The 27,145-nt window shown below is 52.0% G+C and overlaps 1 protein-coding gene across 2 annotated transcripts in view; it reads right to left on the reverse strand.

The window, feature by feature from the left end:
• Positions 1-20,570, reverse strand: part of Tpst2 (tyrosylprotein sulfotransferase 2) — a 33,743-nt gene extending 13,173 nt beyond the window's left edge. The window contains exon 1 of one of the 2 annotated variants that reach the window (XM_041646219.1): positions 20,482-20,570. The gene's annotated coding sequence lies outside the window, so the exon portion shown is untranslated. Of the gene's footprint in view, positions 1-17,945; positions 18,111-20,481 lie in introns of those variants that run through there. The other variant, XM_041646222.1, reaches the window with a different exon arrangement.
• Between the last annotated feature and the right edge of the window lie 6,575 nt (positions 20,571-27,145).

Here is a 27,145-nt window from a genome sequence, read left to right on the forward strand (position 1 = left end):
TTTCCATTTGTGTGCCAGGCACAGAAATGGCACAGGCTGCCTGCACTCAGACCCAGCTGTAAGGTGCTGCTCTATCAGCACCTAACCTCTCTGAGCTCCTCTGAGCTGTGGGGATTTTTACACTCAGCTTGAGACAGCAATGCAAACATGGGAAGGGGCTATCGGTGAAGCCATGCATTAAGTCCCGTGTGATCATGGCATGTGATAATTTTTTTCTTTTTTATTATTTTTAATTGAGCTATATATTTTTCTCCCCACACTTCCCCTCCTCCCCCACCCTTCCTACTCTCAGTTAAAACACATTTAACACAGCAGAACGGAAAGCAGCTCTTAAAAAGGCATGAACTCTGCTCTCACCGTGTCTATTCCAGAACAGTGGAGTTCCTAGTGGACAAAGAAAAAGTATCCAAACAGAAAAAGTAAATGAAAATGTAAACATTATGGTTTCAGATATAGAAAATCCTAAAGGCTCCATCTCCCACTTTCTGGGAACAAATTCATCTCATCAAGAAACAACATGAAGTCACTTGATTTTTGTATACAGTAGTAGCAAATTACCAGAAAACGAATTTAAGTAAACACCCCATTCCCAATAGTATTGAAAGTAGCAACAAAATCTCCACACTGACTTCCACAGCAGTGATGGCAGTCTGCCTCCCCACCAGCAGAACATAACTGTTCCTTCTGTCCACTCTGTGCCCACATTTGTTTTCATAATGATCACCATTCTGACTGGGGCGAGGTAGAGTTTCACTATAATTTTTATTTGCATTTTTCTAATGACTTGAGAAGTTGAATTTAATTTTCTAATGTGCTAATTGGCCACTTGTGTTCCATCTTTTGCGAACTTTCTGTTTATTTCATTAGTCATCTGTTGCCTCAGTGGCTTGGTCTCTTGCTGTTTACCTTCTTGACTTTGTACATTCTGGACATTAATCTTCTGTCAAAGGAATAGCTGTCAAGACATTCTCCCACGCTTTAGACTCTTCAAAGAAGCTCTTTTAAAAAATAAAAATAGGGCAACAATGAAAAAAATGAGCATCTGCCTAAAGCCAAGTGTCTGTCACCCGTGGCCCACTGCCATGAGGTGGGGTTTGTCCCCATTTGCTAAAGGAAGAGGCTGTGGCCCCACAAGTGACATGATGATAGAAACCACACAGCGAAGGAAACGGAAAAGTCAGTTTCCAAATTCAGCTTTGTCCTTCAATGTTGCCCCACCCCAAGGTCATGTAGTTCTCAGAAAGGGCCATTAGGGGACTGGAAGAGGGAAGAAGTGAGGAAGGTCTGGGGGGGCACCTGCCCCAGACAGCTACTGTGTGACTGCGCCACTCAACAGTGGGATTCAGAGACAGAAGACATTCTCAGCCTCACAGGGGGTTCAAGGCCAGCCTGGGCTACACGAGAGTCTGTCTGTAACAAGACAAAACACAAAAGACACAGCACAGGTGCAGTACAGAAGGAAACGCCCAGTTTGAGATGCAAGCACCCACAGCAGAGAAAAGGAACTGACATTTTGGCTTAAACCCATCTGTACTTCTTAACAGGCCTCTCTCCATTTTCAACTGATCAAGAAAAAAGGAGATGTGAGCAGGAGCTAACAGTACAGGTGGCTGGCTGCAGAAGCAGCCACCACATTTAAAAAATGGCCAGGGGCCCGTCCACAAACCCAGAAAGGCTGTGTGGCCCTGCCCCCAGGGAACTAGCTCTCAAACTACCAACCGCCAGGCAGCGATGCCATCACATTTCTGGGCCACTCTGCTCCCCCATAAACGGCTGGGGGGCCCTAGGTATCAGAGACCACAAACCCACTCCGGAGGGGAGCCACACAAGAAAGCTAGCAGGAAGAGAATGGGAAAGGCATTGAGGCCAAGGCTGCAGCTAAGCCTGGGGACGATGCAGGGTGGCATCGGGGAGGAGGGCATGCAGGGTGGTCCAGAGGAGAGCACTGTGGGGTAACACAGGGTGGCACTGAGGAGGAGGGATACGGAGTCACTGCTTCCTTCCTGCACACCTTCTGTCCCTAGCAGTCTCCTTCATAAACAACCACCTACAAAGATTCAGGCCGCTGAGGCATCCAAGGTCACACAACTGGAAGCCGTCTGTCTCAAGAGCCCAAGGTCTTGGCCCTGACTTAATCTGTTAAGTTTTACCTAGAATGATGGAGGCAGGACCCCAATGCCACTCCTGCCTCCCCCTTTGAGGCACAAGCAGTGGGGAGCAGTGGGGAGCAGTGGGAAGCAGTGAGTCTGATCCTCTCAGGACTTCTCCACTCCAAGGCTGGGAGAATTCTCTGTGAGGAACATGGATGTCTGGAACAAAGCAAGTCAAATATACCACACAGCTTCAGACAAGGCTTGCATACAGTCCTCACCATGGCCACAACATCTAGTACATCAAGATCAGAAAGCTAGTCTGGGGAATCGAGTCAGGCACGGCTCTGCTCCTACACACTTCTCACCCCCAGCTTCTGTGTGTAACCTGGAGAGCTCACAAGTCACTTCAGGGAAGGTCTCTGAAGGTCAGATGGGTTCTGACTCAGCACAGAAGTCATGTAGGTGCCACACACAAGACTGTAGGTGGCTGTGTTCCGGTTGGGTACTTCACAAAGCCGTGAGGCAAACAGGCCTGGGGCTTATGGCTTGGTGTGCTGACTCTTAGTGCAACAACAGCACCGTGAAACGTGGGCAAGCAAGCAGGGCAAGATTTCAAGGCCCTAGGACAAGGCCAAAATGTGTCTGGTTCTCAGGAAAGCCCGTGGGAGGACGCAGGTGGCCAGTTTTGGAGAGGAAGAGGAAAATGCATAATTCTAGAACACATATTTGATCTTTCATTAAACTCACAGATACACAGAGAACATCACAGTCTCCTGTTCATAGCCTAGCAACATCTGACGAGAGATCCACATGCAGTTGGAAGTTAGTTTGTCTGTTTTACTCTGTTGTCTTTGAGACAGGGACTTGAAAGGCGGCCTGGAGCTCCGGACTTGCCCCTGTATGGATCACTGGTATGTACCACTTTGTTGAGATGGGTCTGTGACTTTTACATACATTTTAGGACCCACAGACTGAGAACTATTACACGCTTTACTAAGGCACATGTGCACACCAGGTGTGTCTGAAGCTAGAGGCTCTTAAAGCCTTTGTCCCGCTTAATGCACACTGCTGGGGACAGTCTGCCCTGTGCCCTGCTCAGCTCCTAGCTTCGCTTGAGCCTGTGGTGAAGCCTCACCCTGGGCTTTTGTCCAGACAGTATGAGCAGGAAAGGGCCAGGACAACCTTGTAGGAGCCCAGTTTCCTGCACTTGCACCACCTCCTACAAGATCCTGTCTCCACTCCGCAGGAAGCTGGGGATGGGGGCTGAGCACTGTGAGGAGTCCTGCACACCTGGCCATGATCCATCTCTGCTGATGCAAGTAATGTGGGACACACACACACACACACACACACACACACTTCCTCTCCCTCTCTGAAGATGCTTCTCAGAACAGCTTCCTTGCGGGCCACCCTTGTGCTAATCTCTGTCCAGTTTCACCCTGCAGCCCAATCTGGTGCCAAATTACAGCAATTCTCTTGCCTCAGTTTCTCAAGTGTTGACGTTACAGTGCAGGACCTACATGGCAGGTCTGAGTTCCAGCCAGTCTGGTCTATGTACACAGTGAGTCCTCTCAAGCTCCATGAGGACAGCACTAGACACCCAATTGCAGATGAGGCCCAGGAGGCTATGAGAGATTGAACTCCTTAGCTAGAGTCAAGATTAAAGCAAGGCCCAACCTGGGCTGGGCTCAGAGACCATGCTGCCTCCAACTTCACTCCAGGTGGGATTTGAGGGCACAGGCGAAGTAGGATGCCACTTCCAGAACACACAGGTTTCCCTTGTGGTGTCCTGAGGACAGCCTGGGAGAGGGCAGAGCAATGACCTGCAACCTGGGCACAAATCCCACTGCAGTGCTCATGAGCCAGGTCACTTTCTGCTCTGGGACTCAGTTTCCCCATGAGACCTCTAAAAGGAGGCTGAATTGTTTCCTGCACCTGGGCTATGCCAAGTTGCAGGGACAGGACCTACTATAATCTGGTACCTGAAGTGATACCCCCCTAACATTTGTTACTATTCTGCAGAGCTGGGGATGAACCGAGGGCCCCGTGCATGTTGAGAAAATGTTCATCACTGAGCCCCACCCCAGGCTATGGACCACATTTAAAAAGTAGAGGGGTCGCCCCATGTCTGTATAGTGGAGTCCTCAGACCAGAGGCTAGGAAGTGAAGGAAGACAACACACCCCCATGCTGGAGCCTGGGTCACTCAGCACCCCACTGAGGGCTGGCCAGAGCTCTGTGCTCCTTCCCCGTGACCCTGAGCTGAGTGGGGAAGGCTGCATGAGACTTAGCAAAAGGGATATAACAGCTAGAAGCTGCACAGCCTGCCCACCCTTGCTTGCCCATGGGGCTCATTCGTGTAGGCCGCTCATACCTATCCTCAGTACTCTGCTTCTTCCTTTCCCACAAGCTCATGCGGTATTACAAGAACCGGAGGTTGTGGTCCATGAGGCCTGGGGACTCAGGGCACAGGAAAAGCCTCTGGATAGGTTAGGATCACATGTAGTTCTGCTCTGTCAAGGTCCAGCCATGGGAGGAGGGAAGTTAACAGAGCAATCTCCGTTTCCCATCTACACACTGAGGCTAGGCTGCTTGCATCAGGGGCTCAGTCTGATGACTAACACAGGGCAGGATCTGGAAGCCACCAACTTCCTATCACCTGGTCACTCACTGTCATCACACCCCAAGGTGTGATTTTACCTCTTTAGACAGGTGACAATGTCTGAGGACAGGTCTGGTTGTCACAACCAGGGATCGGGAGGGGAGGAGGTGGTGGCGCTATCTATCAAATATCCTTTGCCAGTGAGCCCCAACCCCAAGGAATCATTTGGAACCAAACTGTGTCTGGAGAGGCTCAGGCCTCAGGTCATCTACAGGCAAGAGAAACAAGGTCTTTCTGCACTATGTCAATCCCATGGGTCTGGTTCACACTGCAAACACCTGCTGCATGCCAGGCTCCGCTCCAGCCCAGAGCCACACTGGTGAACTGCCCATGCACATAGCCTTGCAGGAACCCACCACTCGCTTGGAGAAGGCCATCCTGCCAGACATTTAGGCTCCTCTGTCTTTGATGCACAATCCGCCCATTAGAAGGACCCTGTCCATGTATCCCATGTCACAGTTGCCCCAGGCAGTTGCTGGACAGCAAAGGATGGAACACCAGGAGTGTAGGAGTCCCACCCAAAGGTTCTGAGTCCGTCCCTCAACAGCCCCACACATCTGCACACCAGACACCCTGCTGACTCCACATTGAGGGACCTAGAGGGACCCAGAAAGACACGAAGCTGCAGCTGGCTCGCTCCCTGCTGCAGAGAAGATGGAAGCACCCCAACCCTCCCACCACATCCCTTGGTTCTGTCAGCACCAACCTTGGGCTGCCGAACTCTGCCATCTTCACCAAGCTGGTGACTTCCCCCATTTGCCAGATGTGGTGATTTAGATTGAAGGGGGCGTTTGGACACACAACCGGGCATCCGTTACCTCCAAGGCCCCTGCTAGCTTTGGCTTCTGGATCTAGCCCCAGCAGGATCCCTAGGCTGCCCACTGGCCTGGTCACTCAGGCTTTCAGAGTTTCTAGGAACATAAAATTATGGAACCCAGGAAATAACAGAACATTCCTGAAGGAGGAGACAGCTGTGGGCAGGGCGTCTGGGTGCCAATGGCCAGGCTGCCCTGGGCCTGCTCATGTCCAGTCATGCGGGACTGAGGACAAGCTGGGCTCAGAGCAAGCCTGCTTCCTCGGCCTGCTCAGGGCTGGGTTTACAGGTACACTGCACCATGCCTGGCTAAGGAGTCATCTTTTCCAACTTAAGTACAAGAATCTTTGAATCCGGGGACCACCTTGTGCCTCCTGCACATCTCAACCATGAGACTGTCTCCAGGGCAAACACCGGTCCACACTTGGATTAAGACTTACAGTTGGAAAGGGGCAGCTGATGCCTCAAAGGCTGCACATGCATCCAGCTCTCCAGGAGTGATGTGGTGCCTGCACTGACATCAACGAGCCCCAGTGCAGTCACAGGTCGTGTGACTCCTGTGGTGGACGCACTTGCGGCTAGGCACCCCCTCAGGTCCCGCAATCCTCCTGCCTCAGTCTCTGGAGCCCTGGGGATACAAGCTTGCATCTCTAGGCCTGGTATATCAATGACTCTGAGGCTCAAAATTCCCATTTCCACCTCTTACTGACCAAACAATGCCCCACAGGAAAGGAGAGATTTGTGACGCCTCCCACAAGTGATATGTGTCCAGGATATACAGAGAGCTCAGAGAAATTGGCAAGCAGAGAGAGGCAACCTGGCAGACCAATAGGTTAAAGAGAAAAGCGTTACCAAACCCGTCAGCCAGGCACAAGAACCAGGACTCTGTATTTCCTACCAGGGAAATGGGCTAAGGGCATCGTGGGATCTTTCTGCCTGAAGAAGATGATAAGAGCAGTGCTGGCAAGGACAAGGCACAGACAGTTTCCAGCTCATGCCACCAGGCACTGACCCCAGAGTCACACCTCATAAACCGGCTGTGGGCCAATGGCCTGTGGGAAATCTGCAGTACTACAGACCCATGGGCTGAAGGTGATGCTTCTCTGCCATCCAGAATGTCCCTGGCCAAGGACACACCATCAGAATTACATCAAGTCAGTCCCCAAAGTGCTCTGCTGGGAAGAACCTAGGTGCCTGTCACCAATGGGAAGGACAAACAATCGATCACAGATCAATAAACACGCCTGACTGACCAGGAGGAAGATGCCAGGAGGTTGGTCACATGACTAGACCAACCCATGACAGTGGACTTTACAGAACGGAAAAACAACACAAGAAAGTCAAAAATGGAAGGTACCCTCAGTCAGCTGCCGGGGCTGAGGCATGGTGTTGATGGCTGGGCACCTGCCACTGGCACGCTGTTCCGGAGGAGCACAGAAGCTCTTGTTCACTCTCTCGTCCATGTCCATACTCTGTGGTAACACATGCTGAGGCTTCTGGTCATGCCACCTATGCGTCACCCGGCACTGACCCCAGACTCACACCCCATAAACCAGCCGTGGGCTAATGGCCTGTGGGCAAGCCACAGAGGAGCTGCCTGCCTGTCCTCATAGTCACCCCAGGTTGCAGGAACAAGCTCACAGGGTCTTTCCTGGTGACATTAATCTCCAATGTCTGGGGCCAGAGTGTCCTCTGCTGGGCTGCCCCCCTCCCCACAGGCTCCGCTAGGGTATGGAGCCAGTCCTTGCACAGGTTCTACCTACATCTTCCGGGGTGCTCTCCTCCTACCACCTAAGCTACTGGGTCACCAAGCCACGTCAGGATCGACACAGCCCTGAATATGCTATTGCCACCACCCATAATGAGGGGTGCTGGCATATTGGGACCCACTTCTTTCCACCCACTCTGTCCCAATTTACTTCAGGAGCCCTTGCTAGCTTCTGATGCTACACTGTCTGCTCAGCTGGTTTCCCAGGAGCCACCAGGGCTACCAAATGAGAAGCAGTCAAACAAAACAGAAGAGAGGAAAAGGAAAGGGAAGGAAACCAGGCAGACAACTGGGAGTGCTCATCGCACAATTATGAGGACCCGAGTTCAGATCACACCCACAAAAAGGCTGGGCATGGTGGTGTGTGTGTGACCCTGGGGTTGAGAGGGAATACAGAAGATCTCCAGGCTCTCTGGCTGCCAGCCAGGCTCACTGTGAGCTTCCTCAGAAATAAGGAGTCAGTGGCTGAGGAGGACACCTGATGTCAACATCTGGCCTGTGCTCGCATGTGCTCCCCCACCACGATTTCTGTCCCTGCCCAGGCCCCACATAGGCCTCACTTGGCTCACTCCCCTCTAGCTGCTTGGCCCCTTGATATTACACACACACTCACACACGTACACTCACACTCACAATCAACTCATCAGGGCCTAGGCCCACGACCTACAAGTCTTCAAGCCTTCACCTGATTCATCTTCCATCCCTTCTCACTGTCACCTTTTCTGAGGCGCTCTTTAATTTTTATTTATATGTTTGTGTGTCTGTGGATATGTACATATATGTTATGTGTGCCACAGTATGCGTGTAAAGCCTGGAGGACAATTTGCAAGAGTGGGTTCTTTCCCTTCACCAAGTGGGTTGTCAGGACTGGCAGCAAGCCCCTTTACCCACTGAGCCATCTCACCCACATCTCTAGGGCTTTTCTGATCACCCTCCTCCCTCTGAACCTGCTGTCACCAACCCCCACTGCAGAGCCCAACCCGAGAGTCCCCCAGCACTCGCTGCCTCCTCCCCTCACAGAGTTGGCGTACAGAATTCCATGTTCCCCGCCTGAGACTCTGATCCTTCTTCAAACAGTTACCAAGCAAGGTCTCACTCCTCATCTTGTTCCAGCCCCGAAATCCTCCAAAACCAGAAACTACCAAGTCCCTACATTAGGACCAATTCCCCCAAGTGCCTAGACCCCAAGCTCCATTTCTGTCCCAGCTGCCATGTGGGAGCTAGTTGGAATCCATGCACACCACCCGCTCTGTGAGCCCAATCCAGGTTTCTACTTCTTGTGTACCCACCCTTCCCCTTAGATCCCCCATTTCCTCCACTATGTGGGTGGTATGAGGCGCCACCCCACAAGGGTGAGCTCCCGCCTCAGACCCCATCATTATGGAGACTGGCCCTCCAGCGCTGCGCTCTCCTCCCCCAGCACGCCCCAGGTGAATGCACATGACACAGGCTTGTCCAGTCACAGTTCTCCATCTCTAGTCCACAGAGGTGGCTCAGGATGGACACGTGACCAGCCCAGGTCAATGGAAACAGGCAGGAAATTCCCACAAGATCTTTTAGACCAGTGGTTCTCAACATTCCTAATGCTGGGACCCTTTAATACAGTTTCTCGCATTGGGGTGACCCCCCCAACCACAAAATTATCTTTGTTGCTACTTCATAACTGTAATTTTGCTGTTATGACTCATAATATAAATATCTGATATGTCACCCTTGAGAAAGGGTCGTTGGAGCCCGAGGTTGAGAACCCCTGCTTTAGAGGATGAAGCTATGTAAGGGCACAGGGCTAGACAGGGCCTCCTCGAGGCAGTGGCCAGCAGCTAGAGCAACAAGGTAGCAGTGTGCAGCCTTGGGGTCAGGCTCTGGATCCAGATCACCTGTGGCACTTTCACTGTCTCAGCGTTTGCTAGACCATCTAGAGTTGGTCTATACCCCTGCCAAGTCCCAACTGTCTAGGTGACTTCCCCGCTATCACACCTGAGCTTCCTTCACCCTCAGGAGTCCAGCCGCTCACCTACCCTCTGTCTCTGTCACTGTCAAAGAGACAACTGCTCTCAGTCCTGCTGTTCCCCACATGGCTCTTGTGGGCTGAGGGGTTGGACAAGGTTTCTGCCCCCTCCCTCTCTCTCCACAGCTGATACGGAACTCAACAAACCCTCAGAGGTACATCCACATACCTGAGGCCACTCTACCGACCGACCAGCAGGGAGTGAGACAAGGAGAGACTCATGAGAAAAAGAGGCCTCACTGTCTCTGGACTCACTCTCATCTGTGAACAGGACAGCTGAAAGCCACCTTCCCCACACCACAGGACATCAGTCGCCCCAGCACCCCACAGTGTGTGCCTCCGCTGAACCTAGAGCAGCAGCTGTGGCACAGCTCAGCAGTTTCACTGTGGGTGGATACAATTCGGGGGCTTTCAGGAACTTCTAGGGACTTGGCACTGTTCTGGCAGAGACAGCTAAGCTGGCAGCACGTTCCATGACTGGGGAGAGGGTTGCCCAAGAGAGAACTACAGCGAGACATCCCCAAGAGACAGAGTGTAGGAAAAGAGTGCAGCAGAGCGCCCGGATCCAGCTGTGCCTGAAGGAGGAATGTACTTCTTACCCCTTTTCCTGGAGCCAATACAGGGCCTCCAACCACAGCCTGGCAGAGACAGACACGTGCAGACCTGGGCACCACTCCACTCACCTCAAGACCCACCGTATGTTTTAGACAAACAGGCGTTCTCATGAAGAAGCAAATCTATTTCCTGTCCTATGTGTAGCCTGCAAGTGAAGGCTGGTAACAACTTCCCATTCCCCTTGCCTTAGTTATAGGCCGGGCACTCTGAAGCATATGGTCAGGGAGGTCCAGGCTTACTTGGCAGATCTGATCTAGAATGTTCCCGGTCAATTTCCCCTTCTTTGCTCCCCTGGAGGGGTGGCTTCACTAACATCATAGCCCAGTGCTTCACTGTTGTGGAGGCACAGTGGCCTCTGTCCACAGGAACAAAAGCAGAGGGTGACACATTTGCTGGGATGGGTTCCACCTCTTCTGTGGTTCAGCCTGAAGGCACTGGGCTTTGATCTTGTGGGGACCTGGGACATGTCATTACAGGGTGGGAGCAGAGCTCAGGGGGAGGTTATAAGTATTATTAGATAGGCTGGGCTCAGCATGCTGATGCCATACCTAAAATCCCAGTACAGGGAGGCTGAGGCAGGAGGTTTGGGAGTTCAAGACCAACCTGGGCTACATAGCAAATCTGAGGCTAACCTGAGCCACAACACACACACACACACACACACACACACACACACACACACACACCAGACTCAGTTTCGAGATGGCATCTACCCTCCCAGATCCCACTCAGATAGACTGTTAACTCCCTCCTCCTCCTCTTCTTCCTCCTCCTCCCCTGGCTCCTAGACAACAAAAGGCAGACAAGTCAGAGGGCCTCTTAAATTCTCCCTCTACCAGGCCACCTGTGGGTCCTTGAGAGGTTCCAAAGACATGGACCACCCAGAAAAGGTGAGATTACTGTCCAAGGTGCCCATGGTCAGAACCTGTAGGCCAGAGGACTTGAGAGTTGGCTAGGGACACACCCACCGAGACCCCCACAGCCCTTCTCCTGGATGCTCCTTGTCCAGAAAGAAAGGTGGAGACTCAGAGCCCAGAGAGCAAAACCAGAAGACAACTGAGACAGGAGCAGAGTGTCCCATGCTCTGGAATGTGCATTATCACCACACACACGCTACACCTGGGACAGCGACCTGCCACCTCTCCCCCAGGGGCTTCCTGATGACATACGGCAGGCATGCAGCTGTCCCTCCTGTGAGTCCTGGACCCCGTGGCTGCACAGGAGAGCAGTGCTATGGCCTGAGCTCACACCCACGCAGAATGAGAGCCTGGGTTTGAATCCCATACCTCTGTCTTCCCAGACAAGTGGCCTAACACCTTTACCCCTTCCCTGGCCTGCAGCTGGGGCAGTAGAGGGGCATGGGCTCGCAGAAAAACCTCAGTACAAGACTGGTCATACACTAGAGGCTCAGCAAACACCAGTGTGCATGCTGATTTTGGCACACGACACTAGTTTCCTATGCCACCCTCCAGCTGTCTGCTCTCGAAGCAGCCAACTGGAGCCACCCGGGCCTGTTTCCTCGGACTGCCTCCTTCCCGGGACTCCTGGTGCCCACCCTTTCCCCAAATCACCAATCACATTAGCTCTCCAAGGGGAGAGAACAGGTCTGCCCTGCTCGCTGGTGGATGTCTGGTGCCTGAGGCGCCTCACAAAGCCCATGGAGGCCAGTAGTGCCAGTATTCTTCAGTGATGGCTAATACTGCCAACCTGACAAAACTGAGAACCACACAGGAGACAGATCCCTAGGCACTGTTGTGAGGGCATTTCTGGGTTGGGTTAACAGAGCAGTTAAGACCACCTGCACATGGGCAGTACCATGACATGGACTGGGGTCCTAGAGGAGTGAAAAGCAGGAAGAGATCTGGGTGCCAGCCTTCACATCCCGGGCAATGGTGACCGGCTGATCACACTGCTGCACTAGGACAGCCTGCCATCACAGACTGCCCTCAAACTGCAGCCAGCCATCAGGTGTTGTCATGGCAACCTTTCACAATGAAGATGTAGGGGCGATTAAAACAATCAAATGACCAAAGGCCACACCACACCAAACTTCAAAACTTGAATTGGAGATGGGGACTAGACCTGGCCTAAGAGCTCACTCTCCCAGCAGGGGCCGAGGGTCTTCTCTGACATCTGCTGAGAACATACCAAGATACCACTTAAGGATAACGTCCACAGCATCCTTCATGGTGTCGGCAGATGTGTGGGAGCTCAAGGGTCAGAGAAGAACAGACAACAGAGAGAATGGAGAGAGAGCTGCAACATGGGAATGAACATGAACTGTGTGGGAAGTCAAGAAAGGAGACAGGAAAGGAGAGGCAGCCGAGACCTTGCAAGGCTCCCAAGGTTCAAAGGGATACTCGGTGTTCCTGGGTCTGAGATGCAGCGGGGCAGGGAAGCCCAGCTGGGCCCCACAGGCGCTTCCAGCACACCACATGTGAAGCCCCACAGGCGCTTCCAGCACACTGCATGTGCATTTCAGAGAAGTCACAGCCTGTGAGAAAAAGTACCGATCTGAGGTTTCAGCAGGAAGGGGTTGGAGGAGTGGGGTCTTCATGTGCACTCCAGTGCCCCCTCCACCTAAGCCCCACCAGCACCAGTGCAGCGCTCGCTGGCTGGGACACTAGGGATGAAGACCCTGGGAGGTGACTCTACTGTGTTCAGCAGACACAGCAGACAGCCAGCTCCACCACAGGGAAGCAGAGCTTCCACCATAGGGAGACAGTGCGGTGTATCTGCTCACCCCAGCACCCTTACTAAGTCCCAAGGTTCCCACAGGGACTTAGTGGGTGGCATCCCCAGTAGGGCCTGAAGGTCTTCCCCTCCCTCCTAGGAGGGCTTTTCCAGGACAGCCTGGCAGGCCTCCCACCCATCAGCCTCCAGACTCAGTTGGCTTTCCATGCCCATCCCCTATTCTTCACTCCAACACTAAGTTGTTCACTTTCAGACCTCAGTTATCTTCTGACGGAAAGACCCCAGTTTTTAACACTTTTTTTTTCTCCCTAAACTCCAAACTCTTCACCAACAAATACTCGTTGGATATGGTAGCACACACCTTTAAATCCCAGTACTTGAGACAGAGACATAGGCAGGTGGATTTCTGTTTAGTTAAGGCCTGTCTGATCTACATAGCAAGTGCCAGGACAGCAGGGACCAAATAGAGAAACCCTGCCCCCATCTCACCTCCCCTCACTGTGGGCCTGCTATGTTCGCGACAGTTACTGTGTGAGACTGTCAGGAGTCCCAATGATTAGTAATCAACACACTGAGTACAGGAGCCTAATCAGACCAGAGTCGCCTCCTGTCCCACAGGCACACCCTACTGAGGCTAACCAGGGCTTCCTCTTCCTCCCACAGCCCTGGGGCAGGAAGGAGGGGAGGCCAAGGGAACAGCCACATCAACATTCCCCCACAGCTCCAAGAGAAGGGTCTGAATGGAACTGATGGCAGGATGTCACCCCAAGTCAAAGGAAGTGGGAGAGAGGAAGGGCTGTGCCTGTGTGTGTGCAGAAGGGGGCAGGGGACAGAGTCAAAGACTGGGCTGGAGACAGGGATGGGAGATACAGAAGACAGAACAAGGGGCAACACAGTGGGGCAGATATGAGACCAGGGAGCAGAGGCAGGGGAGCCTGAGACAGGCAGATGAGGAAGATAGAGACCAGGAGAGAACAGAGGCCAAAGGCACAGGGAAAGACGGGGAGTGGGCAGGGAGATGGCTCCATGGGTAAAGTGCTTGTATGTGCAAGTATGAGGACCTGAGTTCAAATCCCCAACACCTACATAAAAGTGGAGGCAGGAGTGTGACATCTGCAATCTTAGCTTTGAGGGTAGGGCATGATGACAAACATATGCCAGGGACTGCTGGCCTTCCGGTCTAGTGGAAACGGTGGGCGCCAGATTGAATGAGTAACACTTTCTCAAAAACTAAGATGGAGAACCACACAGGAAGACACCCAACATCCTTCTGTGGCAGGGGCTGAGAAACAGATGGTGACAAGATAGCAAGAGGACAACAGAGATGGCAAGAGACACACAAAGACAGGGACAGTCATTCTCAGAGAGAAGGCACTGGGGAGGCAGCCTGAGGCTTCCAAGGTCCAGTGCCCACAGGTTATCTAGCAGAGCCAGGGGACTGGAGGGAAGGAGCTGTGGCCGGCAGAACTTCCCAGGGCAAAGAGCCCCCGTGCCTGTCACAGTCCCCAAAGCCAAGGAGGGTTATCTGGCTATACCCAGAACCCTCTACTCTTGGATATTTTCTTATTAAATGATTCAAGTCTTTTAAAAATATTTTCTTCGTCCTTCCTCGACATCCTGATACTCTGAGATAGGGCACAATCCAGCCTGGTATGGGAGGCTTGCCTGTGACTTAAACTACCTCCAATTTTAAAGCCTCCCCCCCACGTGTGCCACCAGCTGACACCCCACAAACGCAGCAGTTCATACCCTGAGCTCTAGCAAACAGTCTCCTGCCTGCTAGCTCTCACTGGTGTGGTTCTCCTCCTCCAGGATGCCTCCTTGACTACCCCATCTCTGTACCACACCCTCAATGAGCATGGCTCCCTGGTGGCTTTGGCGATAGCCTTGCAGTGTCCCCTCTGTACTGCCTTTCTCAACCCCATGCCCTTTCAGAACCTATCACGGTCCCTAACTCCCACCATGGTCTGCACACATTTGTGAAGTGTATGGGAGGAGAATAAAGGCCCCTACCTGCCTCAGATAGACAGAAAGCAACTTGAAATGGCTCTGGGCCCTGTGACCGCGTGACAGGCTGCCCACCCAAGCCACCTCGCAAACCCCACAACCTACTTCAACTCGACTCAGGCTCTTCCGCAGGGACTCTAGCCAGTGTCCCATAAAAATAAAAAAAACAAAAAACAGAGCTCACAGCACTACCCATCATGGAGCCAAGCTGAGGAGACTCAACATGCAGAGCTAAACACAGATGGACAGACTACAATCTCTGGCAGACTCTCCACAGGATGCTTCAGCTCAGAGGTCTCGTGGCCACTCTCCAGACTACACCAGCCTCAGATGTCATATGCGTCCAGCAGAGCTGATCAGGGACAGTTCCCCATACATACTGCACTTTTCCTATACACACATCCATGACAAGGTTCAATTAATAAAACAGACCCAGTAGGAGATTAACAAGAATTACAATAAAATTTATTATAATAAATGCCATGATGAAAGTTTGTGCTTTGGGGAAATTACTGAATAAAACCAGGCTACTTAAGTCTTCTGGAAGATTGGCAGCTGATGTCATAACAGATAATTAGGAAGTGACGAGTGGGCAGAGAGCATATACACTGTGGATACCCAAGACGAGAAATGAATCAAGTCCTAGTCATCAGGGCAGGTTCTTAAACCATAGGCCCTGCTTAGAAGGACCTACGGTCTAAACGTACATACTGCTTTTCCCTAGAGACTTCCATTTAATATTTTCAAACCACTGCAGACAGAGTAACTGGAAATATGGGGGGAACTGTACTCTACGTGATATGGCAGCCACAGATAAAAGGTAGTCAGTGAGCATAAGTCCAGAACAAGGGGTAGGGCAGGACCCACAGACTCTTGAGTCCAGACCTTCACTCTTTAAATGTGCTCTTTAGAAACCAGCATGGAGAAGATGTTAAGCACCCAACTCCCCAGATCCCAGGAACAAGGGGTCCTCACTGCCTCTAGATCTGGTAGCAGCTTCTTCCTAGGGAGTTGCAATTTGCCCTCCTGCTACTGAGTGTGCAGTGTCTTCTGGTCCAGCAGAGGTGACTATGCATAATGGTACAGGGGGTCTCTCTCTGGGTGAAACAGGTCCTATGTGTGCTGGCTGCCTCTTGACAATAATCAAGCTTGTGTGGCCTCTGAAAACTGACTAGAGGCCAGCCTTACTGTTTGGGAAATAAGAGGTGTAGCTACTGAGGACAGACATGGGGAGGGGACAATGTCCCTGCTCACAGAACCCAGAACCGGACGCACCCCTGCTGAGATGCTTAGGGCAGACCTGAACCCACCAAGGAGATGTTCTGTGACTTGAGGAGTGTGAGGGGGGACACATCAAGGAAAAGTAGTCTTCAAAGATGTTAAGCAATGGGAATGGCTTTAAGATACAAGGAAGGCCCTGGCCATCCACAAAGCCTTGAAGCTCTCAGACACCAGTTCAAAGTTCTTGGGGCCAGTCCTGAGTGTGTAACATTGGGGACAGGTGGGGACTATAGAGATCAGGACAGTCCAGGACAATTGAGGGAGCTTCAGGCTGCTCAGTTTAGAACTGTAATTTTTCCCTACAAATATCTGAAAGTCAGTTCAAGTAAAACCAGAAAAGCAGCCAGGGCCCAGTGGCACAGGCCTGTCATCCTAACTCCTGGGAGGCTGAAGCAGGAAGATTCAAAGTTCAAAACCAGCCTAGGCTACAGAGAGAGTTCTAGGCCAGCCTAGGCAACTTAGTGAGGTCTTATTTCAAAATGAAAAAAATGTAAGAAGTAGATTGGGCTGTAGTTCAATGGGAGAGAGCCTGCCTAGCATGCAGAGGACCCTAGGTTCAATTCCCATAACTACAAAGCCAACTGACCAACCTAGAAAAGCCACATCACCGCCAAGGAGCTAAACAAAAACCACACGCAGTAAACCCCTCCCTTAGCAGGAAGAACAGGCTCAGAGTGGGGAAGCGCCTTGCCCAAAGTCAGCCTTGCCCAAAGTCAGCCGTCTGGAGGGAGCTGGGACTTAGAGAGTCCTGTGTCCACCCTGCTGCTCAGAGGAAGTGAGACACAGACAGCAAACATGCACATGAGTAGCTAATACTTGTAACCGCTGTGCCCAGGGGCTTATGTACTGGGCCTTGCAAAGGGAAAAGAGATGGTGAGGAGGGTAAACTATAAAGACGGGCCTTTGCCTCAAATCTGTCTAAGTGGCATCTGGGTGACCAACCCTGCAGCAGCCACTGTGGCCATCTGTGCCTCTGCTGTGGGGAGAACTGAGTAAAGGGCTAGAGCTGGCCCTGTGTCAGCCAGGTTCGGAATCACTGACTCTGGTAGGGAGGCTGGGGCTCACAAAGGGCAGGCTCGAGATTCCGAGAGCCCATCTCACTCAGCTTATGTCACCACCCCCTCCTATCCCCAGGAGGTGGCAGCCACTTGTACTCTGCTCTGTAAACTCAGCCAAGGGGCAGCGAGCAGCCACAGCTCCAGGCTTTGCTTCCAAGTGGAGTGGTGGTACAAATGCAGGCTGTGCCAACTCTCTGACCTTGCCAGCCTTCTGCCACAGGCCAGCCTGGGTCAATAGCCTGGTAAATGTGAGAATCTACTTGGCAGCGGGACCACCAGTTCCATCTTCCCAGCAGTCATGTCCTCCCTGGTCCTCCCCTGCAATTTCTGGGCTTGGCCCAGCCCTCCAGCTATTTCAAATGACTCATGCCCACAATTCCTCCTCAGCCAGCGGCCTAGGATGTGAGAGAGGGGTATCCCAGACTTCTGTGGTATGTCTGCAGCTGGGCCTGTTATGGGCCATGGAGCACAGCGCCTCACAGACAGCAGGGCACAGGAGGCAGGAGGCAGGCACAGACTGCTGCTCAGGAGAGCTTCTGTGAGGTCACCTGGAAAATCAAAGCCACCCAAGTCATACCTAAGCTCACAAAAAGTCACTGTGAAGCCATACAACCCACACTCTAGCTACAAACACACCCACGGGGTCACATGGGCAATGCCCAGGCAGCCTCCTGGAGTCTAAGGTATAACATATGAAGCTCTGAGGATGCACACCCATTCATCCAACAGCGACACAAGGCCTAGAGGTTTCCCGTTCCCTAGACCGCTTTCTTCACCAAGGAACTCAGGGAGAGTGAGAGGGAGCTACATTTAGTGCCTGGGGCTCTGCTTTTCCAGTTCTGTCACCAACTACAACCAGGTGGCACCAGGTTGGACCTGGGGACTAGGACCTGCAGGGTAATGTTTTAAACTCTGCAACAGGTGACGAGGAGAAGCCTGGACTGACCTTCAGAAATCAGACTCCCTTCAAGAATGTGGCTTAGGGCTTTGCAAACATCTCACTGGGATCGTGCTATGCTAGCCTGAGGACCGGAGGCTGGAAGTCCATCATTTCTGGAACAGGCTGGGTATGGTGGTGCACAGATTTGATTCCAGCAGCTAGGAGGCAGGCAGGTATCAGTCAGTTCCAGGCCAGCCAAGCTATACAGTGTGACCTTGTTTCATGAAAGAAAGAAAAAGAAAGAGAGAGAGAGAGTGAGTGAGTGAGTAAGTGAGAGAGGGAGGGAAGGAGGGAGGGAGGGAAAGGAAAGGAAAAAAGAAAAAAAAAAAGAATCTGGCCTCAGCAGCATGTGCCTGCAATCCCAGAGCTTGGGGTCACCGTGAGTCACGCAGGTCTCAGGCACACTCTGGCTAGTCAGTCTAAGAAAAATGGCAAGTTCTGCATTTAGTGAGAGCCTGTCTCAAAAATCAAGACGAAGAGCAATAGAGAAAGACACCCCACATCGACCCCTGGCCTCTCCAGACCCACAAATGTGCACAGACACACACCACCCACAGTAGTTATAAAAGGAATGCAGTTTGGTTGGCAGAGTGCTCTCCTAGTATGCCTGCAGCCCTAGGGCCCACCCCCAACACTGAATAATAGTGGTGCAAGTCTGTAATGCTAGCATTTAGGAGGTGGAGGCAGGAGGATTAGAAGTTAAAGGTCATCTTCAGTTCCATAATGAAGGCCAGCCTGAGTCACAGGAAACCCTCTCTCTCTCTCTCTCTCTCTCTCTCTCTCTCTCTCTCTCTCTCTCTCTCTCTCACACACACACACACACACACACACACACACCTTTACCTCCCTTTCCATGGGAAGAGCCCTGACTGACCACCTTCTGTTGCCTCTCCTTGCCCAGAACAGGGAGGGAGGGAGGGAGGGAAGGGAAGGAAGGAGGGGGTAGGTCCAGGCCCCAACACCACCAGGTACTGCTGATGCTCCTTATGTGCTGGTCCCAGGACTGCCCCAGTGACATGCCAAGTACCCTTCAGTCCATCGATGAGATACTTGTTTTGCAGGAACTAGGAAATCACTAGTAACAAATTCATTGAAGCCAGGAGTGTCCTGACTTCCTCGGAAGAGACTAAACACACTCAGGACTGTGGGAACCCTGAAGCTAGGCAGGCTGCACATGCCTCTAATTCCAGTACTCAAGGGTGGGAACTGGAGGGTCAGGAGTGCAAGGTCAGCGTGGGCTACATAAGACCTGGTCACAAACATCACAACCATCACGTACCACAGGCAGTCGTGTGAAATGGTAAAGCACTTTGAGAGTTTGGCAGCTCCTAAATATGTTAAGCTTTAAAAGGACCCTTTAGCCCAGGAACCCCACTCCTAGGTTAAGTATTAGATGGAACTGAAAACGCATACATGTACCAAGAAAAAGATGTGCACAACACTCCCAGCAGCAGTATTAATCACAGCCAAAAAGGAGCATCAACCCACTGGCCAGCTACAAGTCATTGGACCAAAAAATATACACACGGTCTATTCACACCAGAAAATACTATTCAGTCATAAAAAAGATAAGTGCTAAGGTGGAGACACACCCACACTCCTACAAAAGCCAGTAAAGCCTATGACCCCAGGAGGAAACACAGAGAACTATCCAGAACAGACAAGTTCACAGACAGACAGTAGGTGTTGATGAGAGTGGCCAGGGCCTGGGGAAGGAGGTTTAGGAGTGTGAATGAGCGCTGCTTTGGGAGATGTGAAAATGTTCTAAAAGGAGACAATGAGGACAAGTGATCTAAGTATCCTACACCCACCAAAAGTTCACTTCCAAAGGGTGAGTTGTATGATTAGAAAGCTGTTATGAAATACTTCGGTATCGTTTTTAAAACAAGAATATGGTAAATAGATAAGCTCGGGCAGAGACGAGTACAGCAGTCCGCGAATAACTTAACCGCTTCTTTAGGATAATGAAACAAACCCAGTTCTGCATCCCCGAACTGGACGAAGGGGCACGTCCCCAGTCCTAAACCGGAACCTCCCGCCCCGATCTGCCCCAGCGTAGAAGGCTGGGCCTAACCATCAGGCAACCCTGCTGGGATGAAAGAAATAACGGGTGGGGGAGGGCTGAGGGACAGAGTGGACGCAGGGAGAAAGGGGCATTACCTCTGGGGTGGGAGGGAGTGAGGGTCAAAACAGAAAGCACCTTCCCCAACACGCGCGCGCAGGGAACCCCGCGGGAGAGTTTACTGCTGTCCTGACTGCGAGTCCCAGCGGCCAGGCACGTGACAGCCCAGGCCTCAGTTTCCCCACGTGTGAAGCAGGAAGCCGGCCAACTAGGCAGAGCGCGGAGGCATTTGCATTCTAAGAACCACCGTGGGCCGCGACCTCCGCAAGTTAACTTCCCCGCGGCGCCGCGCGGATGGGGCTCCAGGCCACGCGTGAGACCCCCCGCCTCCCGCGGCGGCCGGACTTATCCGCGCCGCCCACAGTCCCCACAGCGCCGTGCAGCACTGACCCGGCGCTGGCCGAGGCCCCCGCCACCTACCGTGCACAAGTCAGCGCCCGCGCAGACTCCGGCTCCCCGCCGGTCGCCAGGGAGGCGCCGCGAGGGGCGGGGCCGCGTGTCGTGACGCAAGGGGCGGGGCCACTTGTGATCACGCCCCGCCCCTGTGGCCTACAGTTTCACCACGCCCCCTACCGCGGCCCTCGCGCCGAGGATTCTTCCCTTGCCGAGAAGCCCTGGGGGGCCGGGACCTGGGTAGGCCCTGCCCACATGGCCTCGGCCACGCCCCTTCCCCGCAGCTTCTCCTCCCCCTCTCCCCCCCTTTCTCCCCCCCCACGCTCCGGTAGGGCGGCGCGGCGCAAGAGGAGTGGAATCGAGAGCGCCCGCCCCTCCCTGCGCAGCCCCGCCTTCGCCTCCTCCCTGAGGCGGGGCTCCGGCCACCCCGCGGGCGGACCCCACATGCACCGCCTCAGGCAGGGCGTAGCCACTCAGGCCTGCGTTCCGACGCCTGGCGGGCTTGCCGCCCTTCAGGCCAGGCCAGCGCCCCAGCAAGCAGCCAGCCCAAGGTGTGAGCGTGGAGGCTCGCCTCTCTCTGCATCCTCTTTATCCTCTGTTTACACTGTCTATCCGGTGTTTGTTAACTGTTTAAAATACATTTCTGGGACCGGAGAGACATCTCATTTGGTAAAGACACTTGCAATCCCCAAAGCCCACGGAGAGGACCGACTCCACAAAGTTGTCCCTGACCTCCACACGTGTGCTATGGCACACAGTAATAAAAATAAATATTTAAAATAAAATTCTGTTGATTTAAAATAAAATTCTGTTGGCTAGTGGCTCAGTGCGTAACAGCGCCTGCCTCCAAGTCTGAGAACCAGAGTTCGATTCGGGATCCACATTATGAAAGGAGAAAACAGACACCCCGGCCCAACAAGTTTTCTGACCTCTGGGGGAGCTGTGAAACAGTATCCCCATACCTATACAAAAATAAACATAACAGCCGGGCAGTGGTGGCGAGCGCCTTTAATCCCAGCACTCGGGAGGCAGAGGCAGGCGGATCTCTGTGAGTTCGAGGCCAGCCTAGTCTATAAGAGCTAGTTCCAGGACAGGAACCAAAGCTTCGGAGAAACCCTGTCTCGAAAATTCAAAAAAAGAAAAAAAAAGAAAGAAAGAAAACATAATAAATTTCTATTCTAGTTACAACTAACCCAAATATACACACACACCAGAGAAGCCAAGGGACGCAGATACGTGTTTGTCATTCATTCATGGACTCCATAAAACAGTGTCCACCCTGTGGGAGATGTTGGACTGCCAAAGTCCCCACCTCGGTGAAGCCAATTCTCTACAATAAAACCACACGACATAGCATTTATTGAGTGCACATTTAAAACTCTGGAGTGTCATACTACTTATGGGTGAAGAAAGGTATCAAATAAGAGATCAGAAGGGGATTCTGCTGGGGGGGGGGGGCGGCTCTGTGCTGGGCTTTATGATTCTGGAAGGAAGTCAGATCCCTCAGAACTTCACAGTAGAGTGTGTGTAACTGACCAGAGAGGAATAGAGGTCTAAGCTGGTTCAGGGAGGAAACATGGGAGTGCTTACATCATAACCTGAAGCTCAGGCAGGGCGGCGTGTGCTACTAGTCATGAAAATCACATTAGTCACAGCAGAGCGTCGGGCGGCAGGTGCAGCATTCCGCGGGGGAGGGGTCAGCCCATCCCGGGGCCCTGCATGAAGACAGGTAGGCAGGGCATGGTGGAGGTGAGAGGATGCTCCAGGCTCCTGTGCACCAGGGAAAGGAGACTGGGAAGGTGTTCGCCAGGGGATGGTGTGGCTAACTGCTTTCTGTCGAGACCTCTCTTGGTGGGAGCTTCTGGGGAGGAACAGGAAGGCTTTGGTTCATTCCAGGGGTAGTTAAGCATCCCAGGGCAGGCATAAGGGTACAGAGGAAGGGCAAGACAGGGGAGACAGAGCTGAATGGATAGCTAATTTAGGCTTTCTGGCTGCCACCCAAGGTGGCAAAGGCCTCTATCTGGATGTCACCCACTAGTCGGCTCCCTGTCTCCCTTACGAATTAGCTTGGGAAGCTGATGTGGCATTGAAAGCAGGCTGCTGAACAAGCTCATTTCCATCTTTCCAGGATGGAAACCTCCTTCATCTGCCTGCCGACCCGCTTCCTTAACGGATTCACAGAGCGTGGTGCTTAGGGGGCACCCAGAGAATGTTGGCTTGGGATAGAGATGTAGCATCAGTCCCACACGTCTAATGTCCACCTAGCCCTGGCCTCTCAAAAGGCTATGTGGAGGCTGTGCCAATGGCTGTGCTTCAGGCACAGAGCCTGTACTCGGGGCAAAGGGCATGGCCGAGTGGTAGAGCGCTTGCCCAACACTCTCAGAGCCATTCTGAGCACCACGAGGTTTGACTGGTTTTTAATATCTTTCCACCTGTCTGTTCACGCTCCCCAACAGCCTTCTGAGGCTTCTCACTACACACATTCTACAGATGAGGAAACAGTCTCAGTCAGGAAACCTGGTCTGCAGGCTACAGCAGCCTCTTCTCTCACTTTTCCCAGTGCTCTGGCAGCAGGAGGCAGCTGGCACAGCTGGCAGTGGGTCCCTGCTCCAGCGGGCAGCCAATGGGGTTATCATTTCTCTCTGGATGGCCAGGCTTCAGAAAGCACCCTTTGATCTCTGACTCAGGTGACCAACTGCCATGGTAACATGACTCCTAACAAAGTGTTCTGTAGTTTTTATTTGCACTCGTGTGTGTGTGTGTGTGTGTGTGTGTGTCTGTCCCAGGGCAACCTGAAATATTATATTCTGGAATCCTGGTCCCTCATTGACCAGAAACTCCACCTGTTAGGCTAGACTGACTGGCTCACAAGCCCTGCGGCCTCCCCAGTGCTGGGATTGCAAGCACAGCCTACCACACCCAACATTTGCAAGGTAGGCACTTCCGTGGTTGGTCATTTCCCAAAATCGTTTCGGTTTTTTGAAACATGATCCTGCTGCCTTTGCTTCCCCAGGGCTGGAGTTAGTCATGCACTGGCACCACCACCTTTAGATGCTCACCTCCTTAGAGCCTCCCTGGACCACATCTTCAAGAACTAAGTGTGTCCTCCAGTGTCTGATGCTGACCAATTCTGACCAGTGCCCCTGAACACTTCCAGGGCTACTCCTTCCTACTCTGTGTTGCGAGCGTGTGCGCGCACACACACTCAACCTATATTGTTCCTCAAGCTTGAAAGATGCAAGTTAGGTGCACCACCAGGGAGACACTTTGTTTTCTCAAAGGCCCTGGAATCAAAGATTTAAGGTCTTGGGTTTAGTGTGGAGATGGGATGGGAGTTCCCAGCTCAGTTGAATTGCAGCTGTAAGCCCTGTGTGAGGGGCAGGTCTCCAGGCTTCTGGAGAATCTTCCAGAAAAGTGGGCCCTGAAATCAGCCCCTATTTTTCCTCAGTGTCACCACAGAAAACCTCATGTGTTTGGAGCTGAGATTGAAACTGGGTTTTGTTTTCAAAGCACATCATGGCTTTTCACCTTGAAGCTGGAGTTCTTCCCCAGGTGGTCAGGACCTCACATTTCCTGGGCAGGCTGGAGTCAAAGCCTGGGGCAGAATCTGCTGGCCAAGGATGTGCCCCCCCCGCCCCCCCTCCCGCCAGTCTTTATTTTACTTAGAGTATTTTGTATGCTTTGTTTTTCTTATGTGTGTCTTATGTGCTTGTAAATTTGCTGGCAAAACAATAAATAAAAAAATAACAATTATTATTTTCTCCTCGGTTTGTGTTTGTTTTGGCAAGTGTATGTATCTAATCTTAAGGATGCTAACTTGCCCAATTTTTTTCACCTATCAGTACCATCAAGAAAATATGGCTATCACTGAGCTGAGAGCAACTAGGAAGGAGTTTTAAAATTAATCAGGCTGGCGAATTTCTGGTCTTTCTCCCTGCTTCCCCACGCCCCACTTTCTCTCCCTCTTCCCTCCCTCTCTTTCCCTTCTCTTTTTTCTCTCTATCCCTCTGTCCTTCCCCTCATTCCTCTCTCTCCCCCCTTCCTCCCTCCCTCTGACCCTCCCCTCATTTCCTTCTCTCTCTCTCTCTCTCTCTCTCTCTCTCTGTCCCTCCCCCTCCTTCCCTTCTCTCTCTCTCCCCCTCCCCCTCCCCATCACCACTGTTTCCCTGTCCTCCTGTCCCCATTCCCCCTCCCCAAGGATCTCATGTAGCCCAGGCTGACTCCAGCTCCCTACATTGCAGAAGATATTCTTGATTACTTGAACCTCCTACCTCCACCTCCCAAGTGTTGTAATTATAGGTAAGTGGTACCACACTCAGTATGTTCTGGGATGGGATCAAACCCAGGGATCCGAGAAGGCAAGGTGAATGGCTACCAACTGAGCTTCAGCCCCAGCTTCTCTGTTTGTCTTTTCTAGGACTCATCAGATGGACACAAGCAAAAGAAAACTGTCATGTAAGAAGACCAAAATTGTTCTTTCAACAAGCATGAAATGAAAACTCTGAGTGACCGGATAGCGGTTGAGTTGGCGTCCTTGGAAGTCAGCTTTCTCTTTGTGGAAATATGAGACCATGGTGCATCATGCTACCTGCAGGACCTTGGAGCTAAGCAACTGGGAAGGTTAAGTTCATGTGGCTTATGACTGTAGGGCTCTGCTCTGCTACAGCTTTAATCCTTCGACTCAGGAGCTGGTGGCAGGAGGGTCAAAAGTTAAAGAATTATCCTTGGCTACACAATAAGTCCAAGGCCTGCCTGGACTATAATATCAAAAAGAAAACCATGGGAGCCCAGGGCAGTGAGGAAAAGGAGAGGGGGGAAGAGAAAGAGAGATAGAGAATGGTGGCAGGAATTGACATGGTAGGGAATCCATGGAAGGCTGGTGATGTAGGTAGCCTCAGAACCTCGGGTCTGAAGGGACAGTAAGGCTACCGATTGGCAGAGAGAAGACCCAGAATGAAGACATTCATGGGACACATCCCAGGGCCCAGCAGAAGGACAGACCAAATACTGTGCCTTTGGATCATCCCAGGAATCCTGGTCTACAAACAAGCCTGTCTTCTTGCCCAAGATACTGGCCACCTTGTGTGGTAGGAGGGGGAAGAGGCAGGACGTAGGTGTCATAGCACTAGACCGAAGGAAGGCTAGGCAATATGGCACCTCTGCTTTGAAGCCCCAGAAAGCCCAGAGTGAGGTGTTAGGAGGCCCCACCTACTTTATCACTTTCATCTCCTGCCCACTTGCCCTCCCAACCTGTCCCACTTCTGCCCACACAACCCTCAAGCTACTGCCCCCACCCAGGATGCTTTGCTCCCTCTACCACAAGCTCTCTGCACCTGTGCCTGTACTTGTGGTGCTGCAAAGCTGCTGGACACAGCTGTGCAAGCTGGCCACCACACAGGGTGTTGCTTCCACACTGCAGACATCACAGGCGTCTACCAGCAGTCTCTAGCAGGTGGCAGGAAGATGCATCTGTTTTCTTTTAATCACCTATACGTCGGTGCCATCTGGGCCAGCAGGGCTCTGCTGTTTGCTCTGCCTAGAATATAGCCTTCCCTATGCTTCACGCTTCACCAAGCTGTCTTCGGCTCCATCACTTGAGCCTCTTCTCTAGGAAGATATCCATAGCAACACCCTTTTCACCACATCCGGCTGACGTCAGTCAATGCTAACTATTGATAATAGGAGTCAATAATGCTTATAGAGATTTCCAGAAGACATGGTTCTGGGTGGACATGAGGGCTGAATTGATTACTCAAAAGTAATGCTCCTTTCGATCTTCATTGTTTAAACAGGAACATAAAAAAAAATCAGATGGTTTGTGCTTTTCTTTGACACTTGCTAATGAGTGACTGACTCATGTCAAGGGCAAGTGAGCTAGAGTCAGGGAAACTGTAGCTGCTGCTGGGACTTAACACACAGCCCTCTTTACACTGCGTTTGCTCTCTTCGTGAGACTGCCTTCTGTCTATAGTATCTGAGGTTGAGTTTCTGCTTCCTGGAGTGCTATAATGTTTTATTTACAAATCCACGAGTCTATTGAATGTTCCAAGTGCAAGTGCACTCAGATCATCTGCAAGTCAAGCAGAAAGTCACCTGGGGAGGATGAGAGTTTGATGGGCAGGCCCTGAAGCCAGATCACCTGAACTGGAGTGCAGTCACTCACTGTGGGGTCTTGAGCAAGTCTGTTCCCATCTCTGGGCCTGCTATCCTTCACACGTTCAACTGGAAGGATTGTAACGCGAATCTAAAGTAGGCTGAAAGCTACAGGAAGCTGTGTGTCGTGACTCTAGCAGCCAGGCACAGTGGTACACCCGGTGATCTCAGCACTCCCAAGGTTGAGGTGGGAGGATCCCAAGGTCAAGGTCAGCCTGGGCTACGTAGCAAGACCTTGTCCTTAAAACTTAAAACATAATATGCACATACACACATATTATTTTATGTACATGAGTGTTTTGTCTGCATGAATGTTTGTGCATCAGAAGCATCCCTGGGGTTTGTGGAAGCCAGAAGAGGGCAACAGATACCTGAGGACTGAAGCTATAGCTGTTTGTGAGCCACCATGTGGGTGTTGGACATTGAATCCAGGTCCTCTGGAAGTGCAACCAGTGCTCTTAACCACTAAGCCATCTCAAGAGCCTCTAGACCTTGTCTTAATAAATAATTAAATAAACAAACAAGCAAATAGGTTGGGG

Source organism: Microtus oregoni, unplaced genomic scaffold, assembly GCF_018167655.1.
Source record: "Microtus oregoni isolate MIOR12 unplaced genomic scaffold, Mior012 000003F_ref0000135, whole genome shotgun sequence".
Classification (NCBI taxonomy): domain Eukaryota; kingdom Metazoa; phylum Chordata; class Mammalia; order Rodentia; family Cricetidae; genus Microtus; species Microtus oregoni.